Here is a 9,743-nt window from a genome sequence, read left to right on the forward strand (position 1 = left end):
TTGCTCTGCTTCAAGGATGTGAAATTCATAGGAGATTTTCCTTAGGTTTTCTTAGAGTGTAACAAGTCAATGCCATATGGCTCCTGTGGGAATTCTAGATTCAAAAATCAGGAGTATCCAGTTGGGGGGCTTTCCAACTTTTGAAACATGTTGGAGGGTGGGGGCAGCAATGAAGATGCAAGAATAGAAGGAAGATTTGAGGAAGAAAAAAGATGAAGGGAGGGATGAAGATAGGAGAGAAGAAGCTGGGGAGGGAGGGAGGAAGAGAAAAAGGTGGGGAGGAAGGGAGAGAGAGAAGGGCCAGAGGAGGGAAGGGAAGGTGAGGGAAGAGAGGAACATTCAAGAGGCTTCGCAAAGCAAAACTGAAACAAGCAGACAGGGAGGGCTCAAGGAGAGATGGAGAAACTTCCTGCCCAGCAGTTTCTCAATTCCCAAGAGGGCCCACGGTACTTCCTACAACTTACATCCAAGATATTCTGCTCTAGTCTTACAAATATACCATTTTACTGGAGCAGATGTGGGGATGGAGTGGGAAATAAAGAGAAACACATAGTTCATTGGTTTTTCTCCTACACAATGCTACTTCAGAAAGTAGAAAAGGACTGAGAAAATGAAAATGAAGGGATGCACTCATCAGCAAAAGCTGGATGGTATCAATTATAAAACAGAAAATAACCAGTAAATGTCCAAGTTGGGGCTTTCAAAAAATAGATTAAACTTTAGAAAATTCAGGAACATTCGTAATAAAAAATACAAAGCAAAGGGATCAACATCACAGATTTCCTATTAAATTATGAGATTAAAATGAATATCATATATCTCAAAACTCGTAGGATGTAACTGAAGTTAACAGTCTTGAACGCTAAAAACTAAAGTGATATGAGGCTTTATCACAGAGGATAAAACTTGGCAAAATCAACCCAAAGAAAATAAAAGAAAGGAGATAACGTAATAGCAAAAGCGATTACAACAGAAAACATATATGAGAAGATTAACACAGCCAAAAATTGGCCCTGTGAAAAAGACTCTAAAATGTCAAAGCCCCAGTATGATTAAGGAAAAAAGAAAAGGCAGAAAAAAAAAAAAAAGAGAGAAGGCAGAAATAAGCAATATCAAGAAAGAAAAAGGAATACAGCCATCATTTTAAAAATACAGAATAGGCAAATTGCTAGAAAAACATTATTTACTGGAACAGACTGATGAAGAGATATGAAATCTGAACAGCCCAATATTGCCACTAAATAAAATTAAATCAACAGTGAAAAACCTTTTTATAAATAAAACTCCCAGGCTAGACAGCTTCACCATCAAGTCCTAGATATCATTCAGTGACCCAGCCCTGGGTGGTTCCTGCAACTGCCAAGAAAGGATCAGCAACAGAAACCACCAAAAGAGCCACTCCCGGTTAACAGAACAGAACCTCAGTGGGTGGCCCAAAGAGATGGAGAAAACGAAAATTAATGCCATGTGGTTGACACTAGATAAGCCACAGGAGTCCATGTGAGAAACTCTGTTGGAGAAGGGGGCATCAGTGGATGAACGCATAGATTATACAATCATCACTATGATTCTAACAAGACATGCTGAAATTCTAAGGGACATGGAGTCGCTAAAAAAAGTTGAAATGTCACTGCTGACAGAATACATAAATTAGGTATCCTTCAAGATCTATTCAACTTTCTACTTCAGCAGTTACATAAGCTATAAACAACTACAGAACAACTGGTGCAATTTATTTCTAGGAATACAAGTACAGAAAAAAAAAAATACACTCAAAATATTATAAAATATAACAGAATGGTTAGTTCTAAATCAGTCCAAAACATACATTATTTGTGACTTGAAATAAACTTTGAATAACTGATGAAATGATCCTCCTTTTTTTGGTTACCAAGTAATAAATGGTGCAATTTATAAAAACAGGGAGAAAATGAAGTGAAAGTCAGTCATGTCCCACTCTTTGCAACCCTATGAACTACACAGCCCATGGAACTCTCCAGGCCAGAATACTGGAGTGGGTAGCCTTTCCCTTCTCCAGGAGATCTTCCCAACCCAGGGATCGAACCCAGGTCTTCCACATTGCAGGCAGATTCTTCACCAGCTGAGCTACCAGGGAAACCCCCCCAAAACAGGGATGATGTGCTCTATTTTAAAATGAAAGTGATGAAAATTATTCATTAGCCACATGATCTGACCCCTGACATAATCAAGAATAAATTATCTTAAAATAATCTTTAATATTGAAGGCACAGCTTATTGAAGCAAATTTTATGACTATTTTCAATATTTAGTAATTACAATTTACCTTAAAAGTCATTTCTTTTTACATTTTCTTAAACATAAAGATTTTATTAAGAAAAGACTAGACTGTCGCAGTTATTGGTTAAAAATTTTAAGACTGTTATAATACTTAGATCTTCCTAGACAGAATATATTTAACAGTAAAATACTGCAACTGCAATAAAATAAGAATTCATTACATTTAAGAACACACCTTTTTATAATGGCTCCCTTCCATCTCAAGCATATCACATCTGTGTGAAATGCATGCCCTGCCCTGTTCACTTCGTTCCTAGTTAATGATACTGATCAATCTCTGGACTTCATCTCTAAGTTCCTTCCCGAAGTGAGTCTTTTCCTAAACACTTAGACCAGGTGAGGTCTCCCTGTGAAATGCTCTCACAGACCTGTATCAGTTCAGTTCCGTCGCTCAGTCGTGTCTCTTTGCGACCCCATGAACCACAGCACGCCAGGCCTCCCTGTCCATCACCAACTCCCAGAGTCCACCCAAACCCATGTCCACTGAGTTGGTGATGCCATCCAGCCAGCTCATCCTCTGTCGTTCTCTTCTCCTCCTGCCCTCGATCCTTCCCAGCAATAGACATGAATACAGCTGCTTTATAGAATTTAATTGCTGTATAACTGAAGACAGGACAGCGTGACACACCTGTATGCCCCACGCATAGCGGACACGGAACACAGGTAGTTTTCTCACTGTTGCACCTCCAGCATCCAGCGGGAGTCAGATGTGTGTGAAGCAGAGGGAAGAGGGGACTACGGAGAGCACAGCAAGTGTCATTCCTGTTTTTAAATAAAGTGCTTATATAAAAGGTAAAAGAATTTCAGTAGGTTCTTTGTGTAAGCTGGAACAGAACTTAAGATTGGAATTACTTTAAGTTGCTTAAATAGTTAAATCCCAACATTCCCTCAGAGATGCCAGAAGTTTCCAGAAGTCTTAAGTTTGAGGAAATTTTAAAATTTACATTTTAAATTTACATGAAAAATTACATTTCACGTCTCCCATAGGAAAAATAATGTACAAAATAATGTATGTACAAGCTGGATTTAGATAAGGCAGAGGAACCAGAGGTCAAATTACTAACATCCACTGGATCATACAGAAAGTTACGGAATTCCAGAAAAACATCTACTTCTGCTTCATAGACTACACGAAAGCCCTAGACTGTGTGGATCACAACAAACAGTGGAAAATTCGTAAAGAGATGGGAATACCAGATCACCTTACCTGCCTCCTGAGAAATCTGTATGCAGGTCAAGAAACAACAATTAGAACTGGACATGGAACAACAGACTGGTTCCAAATTGGGAAAGGAGTATATTAAGGCTGTATACTGTCACCTTGCTTATTTAACTTATATGCAGAGTACATCATGTAAAATGCCAGGCTGGATAAATCATAAACTGGAATCAAGACTGCTGGGAGAAATATACAAACCTCAGATATGCAGTTAATACCACCATTATGGCAGAAAGCAAAGAGGAACTAAAGAGCCTCTTGATGAAAGTGAAAGAGGAGAGTGAAAAAGCTGGCCTGAAACCCAACATTCAAAAAACGAAGATCATGACATCTGGCCCATCACTTCATGGTAAATGAAAGGGGAAAAAGTGGAAACAGTGACAGATTTTCTTTTCTCGGGCTCCAAAATCACTGTGGACAGTGACTGTAGCCATGAAATTAAAAGACACCTGCAACTTGGAAGAAAAGCTATGACACTTTTGTATTAAAAAGCAGAAACATTTTTGCCTACAAAGATCTGTATAGTCAAAGCTGTATTTCCGGTAGTCATATATGGGTGTAAGAAGAGTTGACGATAAAGAAAGCAGAGCACCTAAGAATTGACGCTTTCTAATTGTGGTGCTGGAGAAGACTTGAGAGTCCCTTGGTCTGCAAGGAGATCCAACCAGTCAATTCTAAAGGAAATCAATCCTGAATATTAACTGGAAGGATTGATGCTAAAGCTGAAGCTCCAATACTTTGGCCACCTGATGTGAAGAGCTGACTCATCACATCAGTATCAAGACTCTGATACTGAGAAAGATTGAGGGCAGGAGGAGAAGGGGACAACAAAGGATGAGATGATTAGATGGCATCATCAATTCAATGGACATGAGTTTGAGCAAACTCCGGGAGATAGTAAAGGACAAGGAAGCCTGGTGTGCTACAGTCCATGGAGTCACAAAGAGTCGGATGCAACTTAGTGACTGAAAAACAACAGCAAAAGAAAATAATAAAAATAATATATAGACAATAATATCACCACTATTGAGGAACTCGTATCCACACACTATTCTCAGTACTTTATATATATATAGTATCTCATGTAATTCCCGTAAGAACTCTGTGCTGTGCTAAGTTGCATCAGTCATGTCCGACTCTTTGTGACCCTATGGACTGTAGCCCACCAGGCTGCTCTGTCCATGGGATTCTCCAGGAAAGAGTACTGGAGTGGGTTGCCTTTCCCTTCTTCAGGGGATCTTCCCGACTCGAGGATTGAATCTGTGTCTCTTATGTCGCCTGCAATGGCAGATAGGTTCTTTACCACAGCACCACCTGGGAAGCCCGTAAGAACTTTACTTTACCATTTTATAGGCGGGAAACTGAGGCACAGAATGACCAGGAAACATGCCCAAATTCATAGGCCTAAGCAGATAATTTTTTGAGTAAGGTTTAGCATCTGACTCAAAAAGCCACTAGTCCTAGGAAAGTCTCTGTTCCTTAGATCTCAGGCTTCCCAGATGCTGTGATGGTAAAGAATATGCCTGCCAATACAGGAAACCAGGAGACGTGGGATCGATCCCTGGGTTGGGAAGATCCCCTGGAGGAGGAAATGACAACCCACTCCAGTATTCTTGCCTGGAAAAATCCCGTGGATACAGGAGCCTGACAGGCTACGGTCCACGGGCTCGCAAAGAGTTGTACACAACTGAGGGACTAAACAACAGCCTTCGATCTTGTTTGAGAATTACTGACTCTTTTATCACACAGTTCTTAAAATCTGATTATCAGGCTTTCTGGGCTTCAGGAGATTATAACAATTAAATGAAAAGGGCAAACAGTTACCAGCTATGCACAGTATCAAGAAGAGGTAACTTTTCTGTCTTGTTAGGCTGAGAGGTAAGTAGTTGCATCCATAAAGACAAGTCATGGTCCTGGATCTGAGCCTGAGTCATCATCAAACAGTAACCATCTCAGCAGGTTAAAATAAGATTAGGCACCTAAAAGTTTGTTTCAGTTAGCCCAATACTTCTCTTATGTCAAACACTAGAACCACTGGAAAACCTACATGAATAAGTTATAACCGTTTAGAATTTGGAACATGCCATCTTCTCATGTTATTTATTTAGAAATGAAATGGGAAAAGTTTACACCTCCAAGGCTGGCCCTGAAAGGATAATAGGGACAGTTTACTTTAAATATGACAAAAAATGGGAAGTACAGTATACATTTCACAAAAATATAACTACTGAACCACCACTGGAGAGCATCTAAGGAACAAAAATAATACTGAGAAATATTAAATGAGAAGAACTGGATGATAACATAAGACTCAGGGAGTTTGAGTTTCATATTTTTAAACTGAAGGAATCAGAAGTGTGCAAGTTCTAAAAGGTATTGATAACATATAAACAACTCTTTTAAATTGAGAAACTACAAAAGAAAACAACCTTAAAGTATTTCACTTTAATATAATCTTAATATTCTTTAATATAAATTTGATCAAATCAAGATGAAAAGACCTATTGTTTTACGGTACGTTAGTGTTCTTTAGTGGAGCTTCCCTGGTGGCTCAGCTGGTAAAGAATCCGTCTGCAATGCAGGAGATCTGGGTTCTTTGGTTTAGTAGGGTGATGCTATTAAATATTCCTTGGGATTTAGGGATTGTTGCTAAATGTATTTCTACATATAAAAATATTACCATGTGAAAATATGCAAGGGACTTGGGACATAAAGATTCTAGTGAAATAGACATTGAGCAAATAACTTTAACAGTAAATTCCACTGTAGATACTAAGGAAAGATACTAAGGCGGTAGTTATCCCAGAGCTGGCTGGTTACATATGATAAGAGCAGCAGCAGCTGAGTTTAGGATGATTAGGGGTTTGGCTCATACACAGAGTCTATCTTGGTCCTGTTGACTGGCAGAATACAGGAGGAGCAGACCATCTGAAAGGGGTGATAACTGAGGAGCGCAGCCTGGATGGGACACGCAAGGAGACGTGTTTACAGGGAAACTGAGGCCACTCGAGCACAGCCCCAGAATTTCTACAGAGGAGTACGTCAGCAGCAGAAAGGGTTAGAGACACTTCTGAGGCTGCGTTTCCACACCAAACACACTACTTGTCCATGTTTCTGTGGTTTTCAGTTGCTTGTCTCATACAGATTGTATGTTTACACAGGGACGCTTTCCTGTGTTGACAGGTGGTGGAGGGTCTCGTGGGCTAGAGCCCACCGCTCTCTGCCCTCTGCACTACCAGAGGTTGACCTAGGATCCCACAGATAAAACTCAAGTGGAGGGAGCCTATCATCACATCTGGGCAGGGTCCCCGCAGTCCAAAGAAAATCTGCAGAGTAAGAGGAAGAGAAGGGCAACGACAGAACCTAAGAAAACACCAACAGTTAAGAGGGCTGGGCGAGGAAAAATTTTAAAATAAATAAATGAGACTCAAAAAGAGAAGGTCAAGAGAGGAGAACTAGGAACCAAGGGAGGAGAACATCAGACAATGATGACAAAGACAAGAGACTGAAGGAGGTAAGACTGAAAAGTGTTTCTCAGACTTGAGACTGGACAGTTAGGAAGTCAGTGGTCATGTGTGCAATGCAACAGTCTCAGGAACCTACGCTGTAAGCGGGTGACGAAGAGGGAAGAGTCGGCCCACAGCCACATCGATGAGTGGAGATCAGGAAGACACGGTCTGGGGCTGGGGGGTGGGCAGGGAGTGGCTTGCTGATCCACACAAGTTGCAAGTAAAGAGGAAAAGATGAAAGATAACAAGGGGTGATGTATTGATAGCATCATTATGAAGTAAAGACCCAGAGGACACAGGAGGGAATTGGCTGTTTATAATTATGCACAGAAATTTAAACTAGAGTGTGATAAGAACACTGGTTTCAGCTGACGTTACTGTTGTGATGCAGAGGCTTTCATTCACTTGTTCATGTATTTACAAGCACGTGCCAAGTACAGCTGAATACACACACACACACACACACACACACACACACACACACACTCACACACTCACACACACACAAACACACTCACTATGTTTTCAGTGTTCATCAGTTACCACCACATACAACCCCTGCCCTATCTTGAAGACTTGGTCCATAATGCTGCTAAACAACATGCAATTGGTTAAGTATTTCTATTAATCCATGAGTGGATTTTATCTTCTTTATGTCCTCTTAGAATATCCAAGGGGCGACAATTACTAAAACAATGATGGTGATTGATGACGGTGACAATGACAATAATGGTGACAATGACAATAATGGGAAGGGGGCAGGTAAGCTGGGTCCAGCAGAAAAAGTATTCCTCCTTTGAATTCCCCCCAAATATTTCCTATATAATTTATTTAATAATGATGCGCACAGATTACATTATTCGGATTAAAAAGAAAACCTTCGTATATTTAGATTCTATCTCAATTAGACACCTCAAAGATGTCACAATTTCTTTGTATCCCCTCAAACTCCATGTCTCTCAAACATAAAGATGCTCGAAGTGAAGTGAAGTCGCTCAGTTGTGTCCGACTCTTTGAGAATCCATGGACTGCAGCCTACCAGGCTTCTCAGTCCATGGGATTTTCCAGGCACGAGTACTAGAGTGGGGTGCCATTTCCTTTTCCAGGGAATCTTCCCGACCCAGGGATTGAACCCGGGTCTCCCGCATTGTAGGCAGACGATTTACCATCTGAGCTACCAGGAAAGCAAATCTCTTCTTATTTTAGCATAAATAATGCAAAGCTAAATTAGAGAAATAGGTGCATGTTAGCAAACTTGTAGTAGGCTGTTTTTGAAAGGGAGAATGAACATTTATTGTCTGCTACCCACTCCAGTGTTCTTGCCTGGAGGATCCCAGGGATGGGGGAGCCTGGTAGGCTGCCATCTATAGGGTCACACAGAGTCGGACACGACTGAAGCGACTTAGCAGCAGCAACAGCAGCAGCAGTCCACAAAAAGGAAATGAATATCGGCTCCATATATACACTGTATCATTTAATCCTCGTAACACCCTCCTCCCATTTTTCAGAAGAAGAAACTGAGTTTTTTAGAGAGGTTAAATAGTTTACTGCAGGTTACACTGCTAGTCACTGAAGGTCCAGGGCCAGAGATCCAAAAGGCCGTGTTACTTCCCACCCAACCATACAACACCCTCCATTATAAGTGATGTGCAGAGACAGTAAGCATTTTGAACATTTGTATTCTTAGGAGGCAAGTTTTATTCAAACATTATAGGTTTTTTTAAAAGGTATTAGTTACTAAGATAAAAAATATATTTGTTGAAACATTTACTTTAAATATATAATCAGTGATAAAAATATTAATGACAAATAATGATAACAACTAGTATTTATTATTATAAGGTGCCAGAAGCTACGCTTAGTGCTTTAGAAGGTGTATCTTATTTATGCTCTACAATAATCTCAAGAGATAGGTACTGTTACTGCTATCCTCATTTACAAATGAGAAAATTGAGGCTCAGAGAAGTTAACGGTCTCAAGATCATAAGTGCCAAAGTAAAGAGTATTACAGGAACCTATTTTTGTAATGTGCTTTCCAGTAACAAACTCCAAGAAAATTAATATATTATTTAAACACAGCTTTTCCTCTAAATGACAAATACACTCAATACTGTGCTATGCAGATTTGGACATTCATTATAAAACAAGCAACATATGGAAACACAGTATTCCATGGATAGTCCTTCAACTACAAATGGTGCGTTCAATTTAAAATCTGAGTTTTAATCCTCCAGTCTTTTTATAGCAATGGCCAATCAGTAAATGTTAAACCAAAGATGCTATATAGAAAGCTAGCATAACCAGCTAGCTTCCTTTTAAAATCCTTAACTGTTAAGAATTATGAGCAAGATCTACAAAAACTGGTCAACTCTGAACATAGAATATCATCTAAATATTCCCAAACACCCAGAGTTTACAGAGTGGTCAACTAAGAGAGGATACCTACAGTAACAGGCAGGACTTAATAGGTAGGGGCTGGGAAAAATCCAAGTATACACAGAGATTATTCTTACTCAACAGTAGATGGCGCTAACACATCATATTCTTTTTTTTTTTTTTAAATAGTGTCCATTCCCTTCTATCCACTCCAGCACTCTTGCCTGGAAAATCCCATGGACAGAGGAGTCTGATAGGCTGCAGTCCATGGAGTCTCGAAGACTCGGACACGATTGAGCGACTTCACTTTCACTTTTCAC

The 9,743-nt window shown here is 39.9% G+C and overlaps 1 protein-coding gene across 3 annotated transcripts in view; it reads right to left on the reverse strand.

The window, feature by feature from the left end:
* The window catches only part of TSC22D1 (TSC22 domain family member 1), a 123,428-nt gene that overhangs the window by 38,179 nt on the left and 75,506 nt on the right, over positions 1 to 9,743 (reverse strand). The window lies entirely within an intron of this gene.

The sequence above is a fragment of the Bos taurus genome, chromosome 12, assembly GCF_002263795.3.
Source record: "Bos taurus isolate L1 Dominette 01449 registration number 42190680 breed Hereford chromosome 12, ARS-UCD2.0, whole genome shotgun sequence".
Taxonomy (NCBI): domain Eukaryota; kingdom Metazoa; phylum Chordata; class Mammalia; order Artiodactyla; family Bovidae; genus Bos; species Bos taurus.